At 40.5% G+C, this 22,023-nt stretch overlaps 1 long non-coding RNA gene across 2 annotated transcripts in view; it reads right to left on the minus strand.

The window, feature by feature from the left end:
• The window catches only part of LOC129405600 (uncharacterized), a 152,423-nt gene that overhangs the window by 49,146 nt on the left and 81,254 nt on the right, over nt 1-22,023 (minus strand). Inside the window, exons 8-10 of one of the 2 annotated variants that reach the window (XR_008630679.1) lie at nt 14,049-14,299; nt 12,744-12,920; nt 5,632-5,793 (exon numbers count right to left, since the gene is read on the minus strand). This is a non-coding gene — a long non-coding RNA (uncharacterized LOC129405600). The remainder of the gene's footprint in view (nt 1-5,631; nt 5,794-12,743; nt 12,921-14,048; nt 14,300-22,023) is intronic. The other variant, XR_008630680.1, reaches the window with a different exon arrangement.

A 22,023-nucleotide genomic window follows, 5' to 3' on the forward strand; every position in this document is an offset into this window, starting at 1 on the left:
TGTAAGGACAAAGGACATTTATGCAGGCAATCGAGAAGCCCTCCCAAGTAAGGAGCAATGGTATCAGAATATTTTTCTGGCTAGTAACACTCTTCAAAGGACTTCCTTTCACCGGCCCTTTGCAGAGATGTCAGATATTTGTTTGCACACACCTAACAACTTGCTCCATGCTTACATGAGAAATGGACTGTCTTGTTCCAACTGGAATAAATTGTTGAAAGAAATATAAGTGCTTAAGTGTCTTCTTCAGGACCAGGAAATCATCTATCATTTGGACTTTGAGTTGGGGCATTGTAAAGAAGAAACTCCTTCTTTACAGTTATTCTGCTAAACGAGCAGTAAAGACTGCTGTTGAAAGAGCTGCTTTAGCAGTATCTGGATGAGAGATTAACTCTACAAGAGGCAGAGGAAATCGCCTATTTCCCCCCTGTCCAACCCACTCAGCTCCAACCACCCAAAACTGTCAGTGGATTTGAAACAAGAGGAAGTGACTAATTTGATGACCAATAACAACACTGATGGTTAAGCATGTTAAGATAAGGGTAATGCAACTCACGTTTCTAACTATGGGCAGATCAGTTGCAGAAACCAAGATTCCAGGAGAAACCACTATGGAAAACAGCTCAAAGATCCCTTTTAAAAAAAAAAAATGTTCTAAAAATAGAAATACTGTATGATCCAAAAATACTATTTTTAGTCATTTATCTGAATTATATAAAACACTATATCTGAAACATATATATGTATGATGAACACTATATTTGGAACATTTACATGCATGATATATATATATATATATATATATGAACTCCTATGGTCATTATTGCATTGTTTACAATAGCCAAAGCATGAAAACAGGATAAATGCTCATCATTAGATAAATAATATATATATATATATATATTCAATGGAATACTATTTAGTTACTTTTTTAAACAGGACATCCTTTCTTTTGCAAATAACATGGATAGAACTTAAAAGGATTTTCTTTTCTTTTTACAGTATTATTATAAAGCAACTGCTTTATAATAGTGTTAATTAACATGCATCATCTTGGCACATCATTACTGCACCTCACCATCACCAAAGTATCCAATAATCTCCAGAACTTAAGGCAAGTAAACTAAGAAAAATAGGTCAGAAAGTGAGTTACTAGTTGTTTTCACATATCGAAATATAAACAAAGCAAACAAGAAAAACACAACAAGAGCACAGAGCCGTATTACAGCAGGCAAGGTGCTTGCCTTGCACACAGACAGATTAGGTTCAATCTCTGGCATCCCATATAGTCTCCTAAGCACTGCCAGGAGTGACTCCTGAGCACAGACCCAGGAGAACACCCTGATCATCGCTGATGTGGCCCAAAAGCATAAAAAAAAATACAACAAAAATAACTCTTAGGTGTAGAAAATAGAGTTACCATTGAGAAAGGGGAGGAAGGCAGAAGGAGTCAATTTCCTAATAGAATTTGAGTTATGCATGATCCAAGGTGGTGTAAGGTATGCACAGGTGCTGAGCTATGATTCTTTCCTACCAAAACTCAGTTTTGTACACCAATCAACGAAATCTTATTTCAAAAAAAGCACCAGCATCATATGGGACTAATACCCAAGGACAATAGAAACAAGGGTCAGGAAGACTAGTCTATGGTTGGAAGCTCACTACAATTGGTGGAAGAGCGGAGGGGGGGTGGTAAGGGACAGGGGGGGTTGAGGGGAACAGGTAGGACAGAGAAGGAACCACTATGGCAATGATAGTTGGAAGTGATCACTCTGGACAAGAGCTGAGTGCTGAAAGGAGATAAAGAGATATACATGATAACCTTTCAGTTCCTGTATTGCAAACCATAATGTCCAAAAGGAAAGAGAGAGACAGAGACAGAGAGAAGAAAAGTGCCTGCCATAGAGGTAGTGGTAAGGAAACTGGGTACAATGGTGGTGGGAAGTGTTCCCTGGTGAAGGGACGGGTGTTGGAACATTGTATAACTGAAATCCAGAGATGAACAACTCTGTAACTGTATCTCACTGTGATTCAATTTTTAAAGAGAGAGAAAGAGAGAGAGAGAGAGCATCAGCAGGGACAATGAACTCAAGGCGATGGGGCTTTAATCCTTCGGAGAACATGTTTCCAAAGCCAAGAAGATTTCATCATATTTGGAGCTGTGCTTCTTTGCCAAACTTTGAGCTAGATGAATATGTATGTCAGTGTTGGTGAAGTTCAAAGCCTTCCAGTAGATCAAGAGGTGCCTTTTACCAGTCGCAGCCTAAGAAGGGTCATTTATTCATTGGTGGCATGTTATGGTCTAACAGGAGCTTACAGATAAGGTTTGCTGGGCTGTAGGCCACCTGCAGTCATCTAGTGACAGAAACCGGGTTAAGCATGCGTTGTTCCCTTCCATAATTGTGGGCAAAGGACCCCAAGAGCAGGACTGCAGTGAGCTTGAGGGGAAATATTGATAGATAATGACCATGAAAGTCAAGCTAGAAAGGTCGGTAACAATGGCAGCCACTGATGGTTGATATACTACTGAGCATTAAGCACATTTCCCATGAAGAATTGGGTATGTTGCTTCCTTTGTAGGCTTGTTCAGGAGGGTAGTGGGGTACCTGGTTCGTTGAATAAGGTGCTGGGGAAGAAGAATGATCTCACCTTTTTGCAAGAGTCTCACATGTTGTTTGAAACCCACATTGCTCTTTTCATCTGATGCAAGAGAAAGTCACACATGCTCCTTGAAATGTGGCTTCCCGCCATGACCTAGAGCAATGCTCTGGGTTCTGATCCCAGGATAGCTCTGAGATTTGCTGTGCTGGTGCAACAAATCAAACACTCTCCTCTGACTTCAGCCATCACCCAAAGGACCAGTGGGCATGCTGAAGGTCTGGGTTCAATCCCTCACACTACATAGTCCCAGAGCAGCCACTGAGCACCACTGGGTGTGCCCTTCAAACATAGCAAATCAAAAACTCAAACACTCTCCTCTCCACCAACAACTCCTTGTGTCCATGGCATGGACCCCCCCCCAGATAAGTTTCTTCAAAACTTCATGTCCCTTGGTTTATTCTTCTCATCTCTACTGTTGTGGCGCTGTTTCCATCTTATTCAGCACCACGAGCAAAGGACACATGTTTGGGTTTTATGCCAACAACATCCTCCTTCTCCTCGATGCACTTGAAATTCAAACACTCATTTTGCCTGTGCTCACTTCATCTGCCTTAGCACAAATCTGTGCCTTTCAGAAGAGAACCACTGGATACTATTTCCCTGATAGCAGATGATAGATATTTCTATGAGTCTTGTTAAGCTTCTTAAGTTTCTTCACTTTCAGAGTGTGAGCAGATTGTTTTCAAAAACAAAATTTTTTAAAAAGTCATACTCTATGTGCCTTAGGTAAAGTTATGATTCAATACGACATTCACAGGAGATTATCTGAGACTTAACTGCTGAGCGAATATCTCAGCTTCACTCAACCAGACTCTCCATAAATGCACCTTTTTAAACCTCTCAGGGGTAAACTGGGTCACTTGATGTTGTTTCAGAACATCTGGAAAATAGTTGCTGGGGCAGGGAGGGCTGTGAAAACTCTTTGTGCTGAGGCTCGGGGGAGATAATGAAAACAGAGGTGTGACACATACCAAGTGATTCTAAAACAGCCACTTGTAAGTACCCGAGCTATTCATTATCTGCTTTTACTTCAAAAAAGAGGGGTTTGGCATGGATGCAGGGTTCAGAGACATGCGATTACTCCCACACAAGCTTCAAATCTCTTTTCTGGCATCTTTTTTAGGCAACCTGGAAGCAAAGTGGCAGAACCAAAAATCCATTTTTCCATGAGCCCCACCCTGGCACACGCTGGTCACCATAAGGAAAACAGCGGACCAACTCACTGAAAATGCAAGCCAACAAGTGTCCCACTGGACTCCGGAGACACCATAGACACAAACTGGTACCTTTCGTAGCTTCTTCAATTACAAACAGAAACCAGTGTTCAAAGCCAGCAGAAGACAGCACTTACTAAGTCACTTGCTTTCTGCGCTGACCGCCCTCTCTGGACATCTGGAGATAGTCCTTTCTGAAGAATCGTGAATTCCAAGCTTAAGGAACTTCTTAGGTGAGTAGCGTGTTTACATTCGTTCCCATTTTTGTTCACTTAGTAAGAGTATGACCAGGTCTATAGACCAGCCTGACTGTACTTTTCCTCTTAATCCACACAGTGCCCAGGAATTCCCACCGATTAAGACAATCTGCTTGTAGTTGTGCAAGGGTTTAGCCATCTATCTTCCTGGTGAGCTCAAACTCTCCTAGAACTAAAACCAAAGCCATTCCCTCCACCTGTGGCTGATTAAATCCTGAGTTAAACCCACCTGTCTAAGGAGGCTCTAAGGATGTTCCACAGAACCTGTTGGCAGCCCAGCCCACACCTACCGCCATCATTAAATGCAGATCCTAGGAGCTGGAGCAACAGCCATTGGGTGCGGCCCAAAAATAAATAAATAAAATGCCGGCTTCAGTGTGGTGGTAGCACTCTGGCTACCACTGTAGCACTCTGACTCAAGGAGCTTAGTTGGTGCACAGGGCTGCCCTGTTATACCCTCAAGGAAGTCTCCTCACCAGCCATAACAAAGGACATTGCTTTGGGTGAAACTGCTTTGCTGCTTTGGTAAACCTCTCCAAGGCTCAAAACCTCTGGTCTTCTGTTCATAGACACTGGTCAGGACACATGAAGGGAAACCTTTGAAATAAGGCCATCCCCTCTTCCTCTGCTCATTTCTGCTTTGGACCTTCCTTCACTTGCTAAACACTCAGCTACTGTCCACTGGGAATAAAGTTGTGGGCCAGGAAGAGAAGAAGAGGCAGGAGGATGGCCATTATAGCAGGCCCTCCCATAATCTACATCTGACCAAGAGACCTCCAAGTCAAGAAAGAGTAGGGAGTTCATTCAAAGATGTATGAGTCTTTCACCCATGACACAACAGCTTCTTGAGTAGAGTGGGGGTGGGGGGTGACGGGAGAGTAGCAGGGGGGAGAGCAATGCTTTGAGAGGAAGAATGGCCAAAGGTGGGACTAGCGATGTGTGTGAGATCAGAACAAGCAGAGCACTCAGGAGGAGTAAAGGACTTTAGATCCCTAAAGCTGAACTGAGACTGGAGTTTATATGCAGGAAGGCACAATGGTCATTCCTAACAACAAACACCTTGTCTTCTGTGGAGAAGAGCAAAGGCTGGTCTTTGCTTCTCAGGCACTGACAGTTTTGTAACAGGGTTGAGCATGGTTCTGGCATCGCGTCTGAGTAGGTATTTTAAATTCTTCTTTCTAGGTAAAGAGACTGAGGCTAAGAGGTGGTAAGCGACAGACCAAGACCACACAACTGACAGTGTGAGGTCAGGGTCCTGCTGGGTGTAAATGTCACCTTGCCTTTCCACACACCGATAGAACACCAACCCATACAATGTTTGTGATATTTAAGCAACATAACTTTTCCCCATGGCTTGAATCTTGAGAGAGTATTTCTAGATGATCAGTTGATAATGTTCTAATACTGATTATTATTATTTGATGATATAAATCATCTAATCAGTATCATTTAATATTGATTAAATCATTCTCAAATTAAAGACAAAATGGCAGACTGACCTGGTCTCTTGGAAAAGAAACTGGTTCCAGAGCTATCCATTAATCCTTTAAAGAAGATGATAGCCAAAACTCAGGCATGGTCTTCACTTGGATCTCACATCCTAGCTGGTCCAGTGACTGGCAGTGAAATCCAGTGCAAAGGTTGAGGCTTGGTTTCATGCCCTATGAGTGAATACATTAACAGTACATTCACTGGTTATTATGAAGATTAAGTCAGAGTTATACCAATCAATTTTCTAAGTTCTTCAGCTACTCAACATATCACAATCATCTTTAGCATCTTCATGATCATCAGTGAATCACTTTTCCAGGTTTGTGGGACTTCAGACACCCCCAAACTCTTTTTTTGGGTATGTGTTGTTTATTTTGCCTTATGCAAGTTCAGTTAATTTCCCTGTTCTCATATTGTTGCAAAGAATGCACCCCAGTCCTTGGCAGAGAGCTGAAGACCAAATCTGCGACATAGCAACAACATTCATAAGCTTTGAAAGTGGCTCAAGGAATTCTAGAACACCTTAAAATAACTTTGCAAAAAAAAAAAAAGGAGATGCTTGATGGAGTGGGTGATAAAGGGGCCTTTAAGAAGTGAAGCCCCTGTTAAATCAATAACTATAAAGAAATCCAGAGAAATAGTACAGGGGTTGAGACATTTCCCTTATATGTGGACAATTCTGATTCATTTCCCAGCCACACATGGTCCCTAAGCACCACCAGGAGTAGCCCCTGAGCATCCACTGGGTATGCACCCCCCACCCCACCGAAAAAGGAGGGGGGATTGCTAAGGAAATGAAGGGAATTAAAGAAAAGGAGAGAATTGCAAATCCGGGCCTCTCTGTGAGATAAAGTCATCATCTTTGAAATAGTCACATTGGGACTTACCCAAATCACTTCACACAGATGGTTTTAAGAAGCACAGAAGGTCAAAGATTTATTCCTGAATGTAAAGTCTCAACAGATAAAAAATTGGTGTTTTAGTTATTTTGAACTTTCACTCAAGGTTTTAGGGTTACCACAATAAAAGCTCTAGGTACTATTGTATTTAGACAGCACTCTCCTGCCCTTTGGGGTGCTGATAGTTTGGTAGATATATCTACAAGTGATTAATTAGAAAAAGATATGTGCCTACAGTTATTCTGTGAATATATCTCATTGCAAGTGACTCCAGCGGAGGCACACAAAATCACAAATCACTTTGCTTTGGATGAATTTGAAGAGCCTCCGTGACCACCTTACTCAGAGCTAGAAAATATAAAACTACATTTCTAGAAGCGAAAAAGAAAAATAATAGAAGCAAGGTCTTTGGTGTGAAATTCCATTCCGAATTAGACATAACGAAACTGGATCACAAAGATGTCTCCCAGATAACACATCTGGTTCCTACTTCCTGTGTGAGATCAACGTTTATTAAGACCAAAACATCACCAATGTGACCCACAGAACAAAAAAACACAAGTAGACGACAGTGTTAGTGAAAAGTTGAGTTGATTGTTTCCCCTCTTATACAAATAAAAGGCCTGATTTGCTATTTCATCAAAAGTGTTTCAAGTGGGTTGTAGCTACATTGGACTTTGTGGTAAGCACAAACACACACACACACACACACACACACACACACACGCACACGCACACACACACACATACACGAATCTCTGAAATTTATAAACAAAAGTTTCTTTCTTGATTCAAAACCACCTTCACAGGCTCTCAGAAACATTATGGCATAGGGTTCTGGGGACCCAATATATTTATCATTGCTGCAGCTCAAAATACAACATTCAAGCACTGAGTTGAGTTTACAAAAATAGCACCAGCAACATTGCCAAAGAGATCCTACAACCTTAATACAAAGTAAATATGAAAGCAGAAAAGAAATGTAGCCTTTTCAAAGTTCTCCCTATGCAAATATCAGGCAGAAGTTAGAGCACTGAACATACCCACATCTCTTCAATATTGGAACCACCACCACTGCACCTTCCTTAGCCCCCCACCCCACTACCAAATTATCATGGCAAGCCTGTCTGTTATTTTGCTTTGCCTCAGAATTATTCACATTTCTATTCATTTTCTGCCATGGTTTCTGTACAGTTATTACCTACTCATAGGACATTTCTTGATTCTATTTCATTGATAATCACAACAGCACAAAGATGGTTTCTAAATAATTGTGGAGCCAGAAAGAAAGATAGTAGAGTGAGTAGCGTGCTTGCCTTGCACACAGCCTAGCCGACCCCTACATTGGGTCTACGTAGGGTCCCTCAAGCACTGCCAGGAGTTTTTCTGAGCACAGAGCCAGGAGTAAACTGAGTATGGCCCCAAATCAAAAACTTCTGAATTTCTTTTTGAGACCACATTATCACTAGCCCCAAATCATCTTCCAAAATGATTCATTAAAATAAAATATACCAGAGATAGTACAGGGATTAGAACATTTGCTTTGTATACATCAGACCCTGATTTGATCTCTGGAACTGAATATAGTACCTGCTCACAGAGCCAAAAGTAGTCTGAGTACAGACAGGTGTGGCCCCAAATCTCCCCCACCCCAATAAAATAGAAACAAAGTATACAAGTAGTAACAAGATATGTGTGTGAGAACCATGGGTTTATCAGTCTATACCTTGCTAATTCATTTATTGGAACTCATTTGTTTGCATGAATTTCAATTTTACTGGGGTTAGGATGCAATAGAAGAATCCCATGAAGACACGGGAAGCCAAGTAGCTGGCTCAAGATGCCACCTTTTCCCCAGGCACCAGCAGAAACAGTGAACAGACATTCTGTTGCTCTGGACAGACATTGCAGACAGAGGCTGAAAAAGCTATTTTTATGAAAGCCACTGTGAGACTTGTATCCAAACTGGGCTGCCTCCAGGCTGAAGTGATGAAGTGTGACATGCAGACAGAGGGCCCTCACATACACACACACTCAACCACAGACCTCAATGCAGTTCAACTCTTCATCATAGCTGTGATGAGGAACAGCTGAGTTCAACAAAGCCCAGATGGAGAGATGGAGAGGACCAGGCCAACACTGGAGGTCCTGTTGGGGTCCTGGGGAAGCTCAACTGAGTGTTCATTTGACCTCATGGATACCTATAACTAAATGAGAGCCAAGAACAGACTTGCTTATCTGGATATTAAACTGACCATGTATCAATACCAGCAACATGGAAGTTATCTTTCATGAGTTGAGCAGCCCTTTTGGGATGCTTTTAGCTTCAAAGCTCGATGTTAGGAGCTGAAGAGATAGTACAACAGGTAAAGCATTTGCCTTGCATGTGGCTGACCCTGGTTCAATCCTTGGCGTCCCATATGGTACCCTGAGCACTGCATGAGTGATTCCTGAGTATTGCCAAGTGTAGCTCAAAAACAAACAAACAAAGCTCACTGATATTGTAAAGCTCAAAAAGGTACCCTCTCGCTACCTCCTTTCTCTAGAATAATCTTGCCATAAACACTAATAGAACTCTTCTAAATCATCAGCTAGTAAATTCTGCAGCAAATACATTTGTTGAGTGCCTGATGTACTATGATGCAATTACTGAAGCACTAGGGAAATCTGACTCCCTGATTTTTCTTTTTTTTTTTTAATTTTATTGAATCACTGTGAGATAGTTACAAGCTTTCATGTTACCCCTTTCCACAGCTTTCCCATTCTCCCTTTCCCACTCTCCCCCTGTCTCCATGGCAGACAATGTTCCCCATACTCTCTCTCTACTTTTGGGCATTATGGCTTGCAACACAGACACTGAGAGGTCATCATGTTTGGTTCATTATCTACTTTCAGCACACATTTCCCATCCTGACTGATTCCTCCAGCCATCATTTTCTTAGTGATCCCTTCTCTATGCCATCTGCCTTCTCCCCTCCACTCATGAAGCAGGCTTCCAGCCAGGAGGCAATCCTCATGGCCCTTGTATCTACTGTCCTTAGCTGTCAGCTTCATGTGATGTTATTCTATACTCTACAAATAAGTCTATGTCTGTCCCTCTCTTTCTGGCTCATTTCACTTAGCATGATAATCTCCATGTCTATCCATTTATAAGTACATTTCATGACTTCATCTCTCCTAACAGCTGCATAGTATTTCATTGTGTAGATGTACCAAAGTTTCTTTAACCAGTCATCTGTTCTAGGGCACTTGGGTTGTTTCCTGATTTTGGCTATTGTGAACAGTGCTGCAATTAACATATAGGTACAGATGTCTTTTCTACTGTGCTTTTTTGCATCCTTGGGATATATTCCCAGAAGTGGTATTGTGGGGTCATATGGAAGCTCAATTTCTAGTTTTTGAAGGACTGTCCATATTGGGTTTTTTTTGTTTGTTTGTTTTTTGGGTCACATCTGGCGATGCACAGGGGTTACTCCTGGCTCTGCACTCTGGAACCACCTCTAGCGGTGCTCAGGGGACAATATGGGATGCTGGGAATCGAACCCGGGTCAGCCGCGTGCAAGGCAAATGCCCTACCCGCTGTGCTATCGCTCCAGCCCCAGGACTGTCCATATTGTTTTCCAGAAATTCTGGACCAGTCGGCATTCCCACCAACAGTGAAGGAGCGTCCCTTTTTCCCCACATCGACGCCAGCACTGATTGCTTTTGTTCTTTTGCATCTGTGCCAGTCTCTGTGATGTGAGATGATATCTCATTGTTGTTTTGATTTGCATCTCCCTGATGACTAGGGATGTGGAATATTTTGGCCATTTGTATTTCTTTTTTGAGGAAATTTCTATTCATTTCTTCTCCCCATTTTTTGATGGGGTTGGAGGTTTTTTCCTTATACAATTCTACTAGTGTCTTGTATATCCTGGATATTAATCCCAGATGGGTATTATTAATATATTAATATCAGATGGGTATTGGGAAAATATTCTTTCCCACTCTGTGGGATCCCTGATTTTTCAAAACCTAAACATTTTGCCTCTCATCTCCCTATAATGTAACATTCATATTTGCATCAATGTACCAGTCTAGAATTCTATGCTCACCTAGTAATCTTTGGTCAATCTAATAACCCTTGAGAAGCAACCTCAGTGTGGAATAAATCAGAAATCAATGATACGAAACAAAGCTTACATCTTTTTAAAAAAATGGTGCTATTGTATCAAAATTACATAGTTAACAGGAACCTAAACAGAGAAGAAAAATTCAGAACTAAATATCTCTTCCAGCTTCTGAGAGAAGCACGGGATGAGAGGACTCCAAGAAATTTTTGTTTTATAATCTTCTTAATTTTTTATGCACAAGATTACAAGATTATTTTTCAAAACTAATGATGACTGTAAAGTCATCTAAACCTTACTTCCACACCACCATTGTCCCCTGAGTTGACAAAGAAGCCCTATCTTCTCTGATCTTTTATTAAAATCCTATCTAAAACAAAAAAAGGAAAAAATTACTAGCAAATTTTAGTTTAAAAGGTCTTTTCTAGGGGCTGGAGCAATAGCACATTGGATAGGGCGTTTGCCTTGACGTGGCCGACCCTGGTTCGATTCCCAGCATCCCATATGGTCCCCTGACCACTGCCAGGAGTAATTCCTGAGTGCAAAGCCAGGAGGTAACCCCTGTGCATTGCCGGGTGTGACCCAAAAAGCAAAAAAAAAAAAGTCTTTTCTTGATTCTAGAAATTTGTGTAGATAAAAAGTGTGGTACTTCCTACATAAAACAATTAACAGTCTTTGAGACAATTGTTAATTCAAAACTATTTTCTTTAAGCAAAACAAAGCTGAAATTAAAATATAACTATCACTCAACATTTTGCCAGTATGCCTTTGTGAAAAAAAAAGTCTGTAAACAATGTGTCAAGTTCAACAAACTAATTCTGTTGATAACAAGAACTATATAAAGTCTTTTTAATAGGTCCAAATTTAAGAATATTTGAAATGACCAATCACAAAAAAGGTAGTGTGCTTCAGATTTCTCTTTCCCTTTTCTTTTCTGTGGTATAAGGAGTAAAGGAAAGAAATTTTTGTCCAAATAATCTTTTCTCCTCTCTGATTAGGCCACAAGCAGATTGGCTAAAACCAAATTTAATAAGCAGTTAAACTTCTCATTTAACTAAAGATATTCAGGACCTGGTCACATTTGTCATTCAAAATATGTTTTCCTTTGTTGCTTATAACTCTGGGGGGGGGCACATTTTTCAATGTGATATTAAATTCCATGCATCTTGTGAACCATCATAGAAGCCATTGGGTGGGTGAGAACTATCACAGAAGCCATTGGGTGAGTGTGGGGAGACTGCTTATCAACTTTCGAGAGACCAAAAAAATGTGAACCGAATACTGTGTAGTATGGCTGCTTAAATGAACACTATCAAGTTGGATGATACTTGTGAAATTATCTGTCGATTTGTAAATGATAAATAAGACATTGCACGTGCAAATTACTTCAGCCACTCCTAAAGCTCTTTATCAGCCCCACCAACAATAGTGTAAATAATAATAACAGCTTTCCATAGAGTGAGTGATTTTTCTATGACAGCACTTCCCTCAACACTTTGTATGCCTTTTCTTATTCCTTGCAGCAATTGGTTGATGTGGAGACTAATTATTTCCACTTTACAGATGAATACTGAGAGCTCAGAGAAGTTAAGTAAATTGCCTTGGGTCACACAGCTGTGAATGGTCAAACAGTTCTTCATGCCTTTGAGCAAATGAAAAGTGTTGGGAGTGGGGAAATCATGAATTACGTTGCTGTATTAAGTGATCCACGTAAACTAACAATTAACAATATGGTTACTTTTTTTTAGATACTGAAGTCAAAGAGTACAATCATAGGTGTACACACACACACACACACACACACACACACACACACACACACACACAGAGTCAGATACTCCCAGGACATACCAGGTAAACCTGAACTAACACATTGACCCATTCTCTATCTGAAAAGAATCCAAATGATTCATGCAATTTTACTACGCAAAGACTTTCTGGCTACAATAAGCTTATACTAAATGTTTGATAAATGAGCACATGCTTCCCAGAGTGACAGTCTGGGAATCCCACACTTCCTTGGCCCATGACTCAGAAATCTTTGGCTTGCAAATGACAAAAACAAAGTCAACTCAAACCAGCTGAACCCAAGAGAGAATTTAATTAGCTCACAGAAGTGAAGGATCCAGCGATGTCTGCTCTAGAGTAAGGCTGGTTGCAGGCATTAGGGAAATATGATCTCTCTGTAATCACCATTGCTTCTGTTCTGCTTTGCTTTTCACTCCGTTGGCTTCCAGCTCTGCCTGTCTCTTCTGCACCAGCCATTACTCCCATTTTCACATAGTTCTTCTAGAAGGAAAACACTTTGTCTTTTTGTTACCAAAATACCAGAGAAGACTCCAACTGGTAGAGTCTGGGATGCTTGCACCACTGGAACTCATCCTACCTTGAAGAGGCTATGGCTACTGCTGCTGACTGGATAGTCAAGGAGGAAGAGGAGAAGCAGGTGGAAAAGGAAGGAAAGAAAGGAGAAAGAATTGGAGAAGGACTGCACTCATTTGTGGGATATAAAAAATAAATAGAATGAGACTAATATCCAAGGCCAGGGAAAACAGTTTTCAGGAGGACTGGTTAATGGTTGGAAGCTTGCCACAAGTGTTTGGGGGACAGAGGGCAGTTAGAATAGAGAAGGGACCAGTATGACAATAATAATTGGAAATTATCACTCTGGACAAGAATTGAGTGTTGAAAGTAGGTAAAGGGATAGACCTGATAACCTTTCAGTATCTATATTGCAAATCATAATGCCCAAAGGAGGGAGACAGACAGACTAACACAGACAGACAGACAGACAGACAGCAGATAGAGAAGAAAAGTGACTGCTACAGAGGCATCGGGGGCGCAGCGGGGTGTGTGCAAGAGGAAAACTGGGACCATTGGTGGTGGGAAATGTATACTTGTGAAGGGGGGGAGGGTGTTGGAACATTATGTGATTGAAACCCAATCATGAACAGCTTCATAACTGTGTCAAGTAAAAAAAAAAATAGAAACAAAAAAAAAAAAAAAGGAAGAAGAATTGGAGAAGGAAATGGTGGTCATGCATGGGAAAACTAAGCTTTCCTAACCCAGAGATGCCTTACTGATTTGGGTGGACCAGGGGTTGGTGGATAGCAGTTCAGGGCCAGTACCTGAAAATATAGCCCTGTTTTGGCCTTTCTCTGAAAGGGACTATATAGATTTTCCTGTTGTTTATATCCCGCCCCACCCCCCCGACCACCACCACCACCAAAGATGTCTTGAGTCCTTCAGGAAGGAAAAGTCCTTAGCCTGATTGCAGTGGGACAGAACCAAAGGTGAAGGATAGCCCAGTTGGCTTTGTGCCAGGTTGGGCCCCCAATAGAATCAGACCCCTCAACAGTTGCCATCTGGCAAATGTAAACAGCAACCCCCACCAAGACACACACACCCATGACTCACTTGTGTGTTCAACACAAGCCAGACCTGATGAAACGTTGATGGCTCTATTAATGAAGATGAAGATGCCAAGCACAGATTAAATGGCATTGTGGTAATGTGATTAGTTCTGAATTACTAGCTTCATGGTGACTGTCAAGTAGCTAATCCTGGAGCAGGCTGGGCAGCTTAGATTTAGTGTTTACAATCTCTGGGGCATCCAAGTGGTACTTGCAACTTTGGAGTGGTCACTGGAGGCTGAGCAGGAAGTAGATCTAGAAAAAAAAACCACAGACATAAGTCTGTGTACATGACACTGTTGCTTTTTTTTTTAAGTTGCTGAAATGGCCGGGCCAGAGCAATAGTACAGTGAGTGGAGCTTGCTTTGCTGGGTCCTATCCCCAGCACTCCATATGATCTTTTTAGTGCAGCCAGAAATGATCCCTGAGTAGAGAGTCAAGAGTATGCTCTGAACAACGCCAGTTGTGGCCACAGCACAAAACAAAACAAAAAAAAAATTGCCTACAATGGGAACACTAGTGGAGAGAAGTTGACTCTGGTTTTGGGATCAGTGCTAGAACACTATATGTCTAAGACCCACAATCACTCCTCACCACTTTCTTTCTCCTTTTCTTGAGCTCATTAATATTCAGGGGTGAGAGACAGCTTTCAATCAATATTTGGGGGCTGAAGGCCACTTCTGGTGATACCTATAAAAGCTGAGACTCACCCTGTGCCTTTCTACATCCCAAGCACTAGTGTGTATGTGTGTGTGTGTGCACCATGTGTGTGTGTGTGTGTGTTTTGTTTTGTTTTGTTTTTCACTGAATCACCATGAGATACACAGTTCCAAAGTTGTTGATTATTAGGTTTCAGTCATACAATGTTCCACACCCGTCCCTTCATCAGTGTGTATTTCCCACGTTAATGTGTTTTTAAGGAAATGCCCTAGTTTGACTCTAATTTTAGAGAACTGCAGAGAACTTTGAGAGGATTCCAAGGATTATTTCCAAAACAAATGAAAAAGTCAACTACTGGTGGGTATGTTTGTGAAAAGTTCCTCTTTAAGGCACAGGTTGAGACTTGTCAAGAGGTGGTGTGGCTGGGGGGAAAAGGGCAACTGGAGGAGAGGTGGGGTTGTGCTGGAAGAGCCGTAAACAAGTCTGAGAATTGAAATGTCTTGTCATTTAACTGCTATTGTGTAAGAAAGTCTGTACTTGGTTTTGGATTGGTCTTAGAAACCTCCAAGAATCTTGTTTCACTTCAGAAGCCTATAAATCTCTTACTAGTTCAGTCAAAACAGCACAAGGATCTTAGTGGCATGGCACATAATCTAAAGTGTGTGTTGTATAAATACATCTTAAGAAAGAAGAACTTTCTCCATTCTTTTCAGGTCTGATGTGGACACACCAGAGACATAAGCAAACCATAACTCAGAGCCTTTGGCTATGCGGCATCTTTCATAAGAGGCATAGCTGTGTGAGAGTAGCTATCCTTTATGTCTAACGATCATGGCAACTTAAAATTTTTGGTTAAGTTCTTAAAATCCTTCCCTGGAAAAAGAAAGGCAATCACATGCTCCATTCTACTGGTTAGCTATGTCTTTACCACTGCAAACTATCAAACAGCTGAATTTCATTGTCATTTTGAAATCTTTCCCTTCATTGTGTATTGCATTCACAGGCTTATTCAGACTTCTGCCTTCTCAATAGGAAAAAATAATTTAGAGAAACTCATAAAGGTACATAATTATAAACGGATTTAAAAAGCCATAGGGAAGGAGGAATATTCTTCCTTTTTGTTTTCATCTTACCTAAATTATTCTATGGTTTTGTACTCTACAACACCTTTTGTACCCTGTTTTGGGTCAAAATTGTTGTTGGCTTTTTGCCAGTTTGAAGTGTCCTACAAAATGAATTGCTTCTTTTGTAAATAAGGAAAAAAGTACTTTGGGAAATGTTTTGAAGTACTATACCAGAGTTATAACACATTGGTTGTACTTTCTGTTGTAGTAAAGAAAGATGGTGAGTTTGTTGTTTTTTCTGCATGTAAAAATCAGGATTCCAGGTACTGTTTTATGTTTAATTTTCTCACTTCTCATGCCTGTGGTTAGGAAGCATCACAAATATTCTCTCCAGAAAACTTTCCTGTGTGCAGATGATGGCCTTACACTTGAGGTTCAATTTGCAAATATACCAGTATCAGGTGGAAATTGGGACAAATTTTTAACACTGATTTCTTTGGCTGAGGTTTAATGCCGATAATATGCTTTTCCCGGTGAATTAGTTCACCTACTTTTGATGGTCTCCTTTACTCTAAGAGTTTAATCTTACAACTTAAATGCCATCCTCTCCTCACATTATTCCTTGCCATGTAATTTCAGATGCATCTGCTCTTTGTCTCCTTCCTTTCCCATGTCACCCTAGGATTTGAAGATGACAGCTCTCTAAATGAACTTATCAAGGACAGAGGTCAGAGTTGGGAGATCTTTTATCTATTTTTTTTTTTGCTCTTTGGCTTTTTGGGGTCACATCCAGCAATACTCAGTGGTCACTCCTGGCTCTGTACTCAGGGATCACACCTGTTGATGCTCAGGGGAACGTCTGGGATGCCGGGACCCAACCCAGGCTTACAATGTGTAAGGCAAACATTATACTATTGCTCTGGCTCCTGGGAGATCATTCTTAAACCAAAGTCGTTGTCAAAATGACCCAATAATGCCAGTTATTTAAAGCTCACATTATCATATTCACAATAATATTTTGTGAAGTTTTTTTTTTTTACCAACTTAGAAACAAGAGTAAAGATATAGTAGAAGGAAAAACTTTAAGGCTCATACATTTTTATTTTGTTTGGGGGTCACACCCTGCGGCTCACAGCCAGGTTACTCCCAGTTCTGTGCTCAGAGATTCACGATATCACTGTTATCCTGTTGCTCATCAATTTGCTCGAGTGGGAACCAGTAACGTCTCCATGGTGAGACTTGTTGTTACTGTTTTTGGCATATCAAATATGCCAGGCTCTGCCATGTGGGTGAGATACTCTTGGTAGCTTGCCGGGCTCTTCGAGAGGGGCAAAAGACTCGAACCCGGGTCGGCCGCATGCAAGGCGAACGCCCTACCTGCTGTGCTATCGCTCCAGCCTGGCGATACTGATGGGGAATATGTAGTGCCAAGAATCAAACTGGGACCACCTGCACGCAAGACAAACACCTGAGCAGCAGTACTATCCCTCCAGTCCCTAAACCTTACATTTTCTTAAGTATATTAGATTAAATCTTGTTTTCTACTTGGATCTTATTTTGGTAATAACTATGGCTCACCTGTCATTAATAAAACTTTTAAAGCAATTCTATATTAATATATAGTACTTTACATGAAATAGATAAAACTACATATGTAAAATTCTCTCCTACACTTTACATAAACACTGTGGTTTACCAAGATGTTCATGATGATTTGTTACAGGCATTCAATATGCAAACACCAATCCCACCATCACTGCACTTTCTATCCACCACTGTCCCAATTTTCCCAACCACCCCTTAAGTCTGCCCCCTAGCAGCCCTCAATAATTTATTTTATATTGCTGGTTATCAATAATTTTGCTAAAATAATGATCAAAAATATTTCCTTAGAAAAATATTAGTGTAAATTATTGTATGTCACCATGAAGACATTAAGTCCTTGTATGAGAGATTATTAAGATGTTGTTACAGGTTAAGCCTTCTATGTTTATGTTGCATTAATCGAGATTAGTTAGTTGTCTTCTATGTTACATCCCAAGTAATCTGGTCTGCTATTTAATATAAAAAGGTCCCTTTTTTGGTTGACTAAAACACAAATGCTCATTCATGTACGCTCTCTCTCTCTCACTCTCTATATATAAATATACACATATATATAAATATATACATATATGATGAATCATTATATAGGATCATTAAAATAACTTTCCTGCCAAGGCTTTTCTTTCCAAATATCATTCTTCTTGAATCATAGATCTTAATATAATGTCTAAAATTATGAGAATAAGATTTTTAAAATCCTTACTAAAAATATGAACTCTACAAGGCAGGATTGGATTGATCATCCATTATCAATATCATCACGTTATCATGATAAAGTTATTTTCTTACTGAAAGTGGCTAAATAAGATATATTATGCCATTGATATCCAGGCATAAAATGCCACTAGGTACATCCAAACTCTCCAGTGTGGTGACAAAGGAAAGGATCTAGATATGGAATGAAAGACAGAATATGCCAAAGATCCAGTATTTAGAAAACTATCTTTAAAACTGAATTCAGACCACTTATAAAAAGAGGATCCAAGGGCCAGACACATAGTACAAAGACTGAAACATTTGCAGTGCATGTGGTCACTCTAGAGTTGTACTTCATGAGCACTTCACGAGCCCCTGAGCACTGCTGGGCAGACATGGGGCACCGAGCAGAGAGTTAACCCCCAGTACCACTGGATGTAGTCCCCAAATCCCTACCTAAAAAAGACAACCTGATGGGGCTGGAGCAATAGCACAGTGGGTAGGGCGTTTGCCTTGCATGCGACCAATCGACCCGGGTTCGAATTCCAGCATCCCATATGGTCCCCCGAGTACCACCAGGAGTAATTCCTGAGTGCATGAGCCAGGAGTGACCCCTATGCATTGCTGGGTGTGACCCAAAAAGAAAAAAAAAATTGAGCTCAAATCATTGAGCTAATCAATGATTTGTGACAAAAATAAAGTCTTCTTGATCTTAAGTTCCTCTCCCACAGATGTTTTGCTTTTTTTAAAATCATAACAATTCAGGATGATTGTTTAAAGATCTAACTAAATTCAGGAAAAATAACATTATATCCTGTACACAGTGAAGGTGGATAATAAAAATTACTCAGAATTAGCATATAATTCAAATACTTCAAAGCACACTTAGTCATATCATAACCAAATGATGAAGCCAATGACAATTCTAAGGATGACTTGAATAAGAAACAAGCAGATCCTTTATTTTTCTGTAGCACATCTAAAGTGATACTTCCTTTGACAAATAAGTTTCATCTTAAGAACAATTTCATTTGAAAGACCAAATTACAATATTTCTTCTGTGACTTGGAGTTAACCTGAGAATCTGAAAAACATAGTTTTCATGGCAAAATGTGTTTTGGGGGTAGATCCAGAGTATTCACACAAGGCACTACAAGCAACACACTGTCTTGAAGAGGCCCAAGTAGCTGATTTTCAATGCTGTGTGGCATGTGGTAATATGAATGCTTTTTCCAAATAAACTTGGCCCCCAAATTCTTCCTTTTGTTGCGGGTGTGTTTTTCCTCCTGAATGCATTTATGTGGTTGTAAACAGATATATTTGATTAAAGCCTGTCAGATTTATCTTTTTCGCTGGAAAAAAGAAATATGTGTTTCTCCAGAAAGGAAATCAATGTGTCTTTATGATCGATGCAGAGTGGAAAGCAGCCCACTATCGCTTTACGCGAGGAAGTCAAAAGACAGGCGAGGTTCTACCACCATCACCATTGGCTGCTGACATAATAGTTGTGAGGCCAAGCCCAGCCTAAATCTTATAATCCTTTGTTTATAGGATAGACTTACAGTCCCCAACCTCCTAGTTATTACTCCGACTTGTTAAGTTACAAAGTCTTGCATGGGGAGTGTCCCTAGTCTGCTCCGTGTAAGTGCCCTTCCCAACCTGGTTATTACCATAGAGACAAGTAAAGAATAATATTTAATGTAATACACTTTGGATCCCAGAGTTGAAAGAATAGGCATCTTTATATTGCATTAAATGGTTTTAATTTTTTTACTTACATAGGTCAAAATCGCAAAGTAATTTACTGATTTATTTTCCGATCATTCTATTTTCCATTTCTTCATGTTTTGCTGGAATAAGCAATATAAAGTAAACTTGTTATGTTGGGGATTGGAAGGGAAACTGGGGATATTGGCAGAGGGAAGGTCACACTGGTGGTGTTGGAACACTAAATGCTTGAAACAAGTGCATAATGAACAACTTTGTAAATCATGGTGTTTTTAATAAAATTCAGTTAAAACAATAGATCACTGATCCAAAAAATTTAAAAGAGAAAGATACATGATAACTGGTTTCAAACCCTGAAGTGCCTTGGCCAGGCTTGACTCTGCACACAGTCTCTCAGCATCTCCTCTCCAACACGCTTCCTTTTGGAACAAATCTGGGTCACATCGTTACTCTAGGGGTAAACCCAGAATATTCTAGCAAGAGGCCATTATGAATCCAGACAAGCTTCAAGAAACAGATGAGGGGCTGGAGCGATAGCACAGCGGGTAGGGCGTTTGCCTTGCACGCAGCCGACCCAGGTTTTATTCCCAGCATCCCATATGGTCCCCTGAGCACCACCAGGAGTAATTCCTGAGTGCAGAGCCAGGAGTAGCCCCTGTGCATCACCGGGTGTGACCCAAAAAGCAAAAAAAAAAAAAAAAAAGCAAAAAAGAGATGAGATGTCTGGAAGATATCCTCAGTCTGAGTAGAGTTTAATAGGTGAAAAGAGAAGTCTCAAATAATAATGATGATGATGATGATAATAATAATAATAATAATAATAATAATAATAATAATAATAATAATAAAAACAGCTCCTTGGAAGCAAGAACGTCAAGTTCAAAGGCACTTGAGTTTCCCAATGTCCTCAGAGACTATGATTCTGTGTGGCCAGAAAGTAGATAAGTGGCATGATGTGGCAGTGTGGAGTCTGCTCCAGTCACCTGAGTAAATGTTTTCCTAGAGAAGCAGGATGGTTTGAGCCTTTGAGACAATTGTCGACTTTTGACCATAGGGACTATGTCAAACTAGTGCATTAGAAACCTCTTAGATTTTGGGGCCAGAGTGATAGTAAAGCTGATAGGGCATCTGCCTTGTATGTGGCCAAGATGGATCTGATTCTGAGCATCCCATATGATCCTCCAAGCTCCACTAGGTGTAATTCCTAAGTACAAAGCCAGGAATAACTCCTGAGCATCTCCAGGTATGTTCCAAAGTCAAAATAATAATAATTACAGAATAAATAAATTAAAAAGAAACCTCTGAGATTCCCAGAGGTTCTGCTAATCATTGTTAACACACCCAAGCATGGTCTCATATGTGTAGGAGCAGAAAAAGGGGAAGCATGCAGTTCTAAATTTTCTAAGTGGCCAACCTAAACTCAAAGAATGACAAAGTCATGGGCCAGAGAGAGTACAGCAGCTAAGGTGCAGGCTAGCCTATACCCAACCTGGTTTGATTCCTAGGACCACATGGTACACCAAGCACCACCAGGATAGCTTAAGTATCCCCAGAAATGCAGGGCTCAAACAGCACCACCTCCCCTAACCCTCACATTGAACTGCTAGCCTGGTTGACTAAGAATTGCAGGTTGGATGCCCCTCCCCAAAACTCATAACATCTCATTGGAGCCCCCTACACCCTACACTATATATATGTATATATATTACACATACATATATGCATGGAGAAGATTTACTTGTGCATTAAAATAAGAAAGCAGTAAGAAATGTGCAGCTCCAGTAGACACCTGGGAAAGACTAAAAGGTGGGCAGAAAGAAAGAATGGGAGGGTGGCGGCATGCAGAAGAGAGAAACTGAGGGAGAAAGAACCCATAGAAGATAATTCAGCCACTTGGAGAAGTGGAACTTCTTGCTATTAGAATTACCTGCTATCCCTTTAAATATTTTCATGTGCAAATCAAACCCAGATGGCCTATTATGTTTATGACCCCCTGTCAATTACTCTAGATGGAGCATACATTAATTATTGAAATATTTTCATAGTATACAAGTTCTTAGTGGTTACATGGCCACAGATAATTTCAACTTTCTGATGAGAAGCCGGTATGAATCATTTTATTTATGAGAATTAATCTCTTGAATGTAGTAAAAAACTATGAATACAGTAGTGGGTTATTTCACCTCCCCCCATTTTAAGCAAGCCCAACTAGAAATTCTGGCCTCT

Source organism: Sorex araneus, chromosome 6, assembly GCF_027595985.1.
Source record: "Sorex araneus isolate mSorAra2 chromosome 6, mSorAra2.pri, whole genome shotgun sequence".
NCBI lineage: Eukaryota > Metazoa > Chordata > Mammalia > Eulipotyphla > Soricidae > Sorex > Sorex araneus.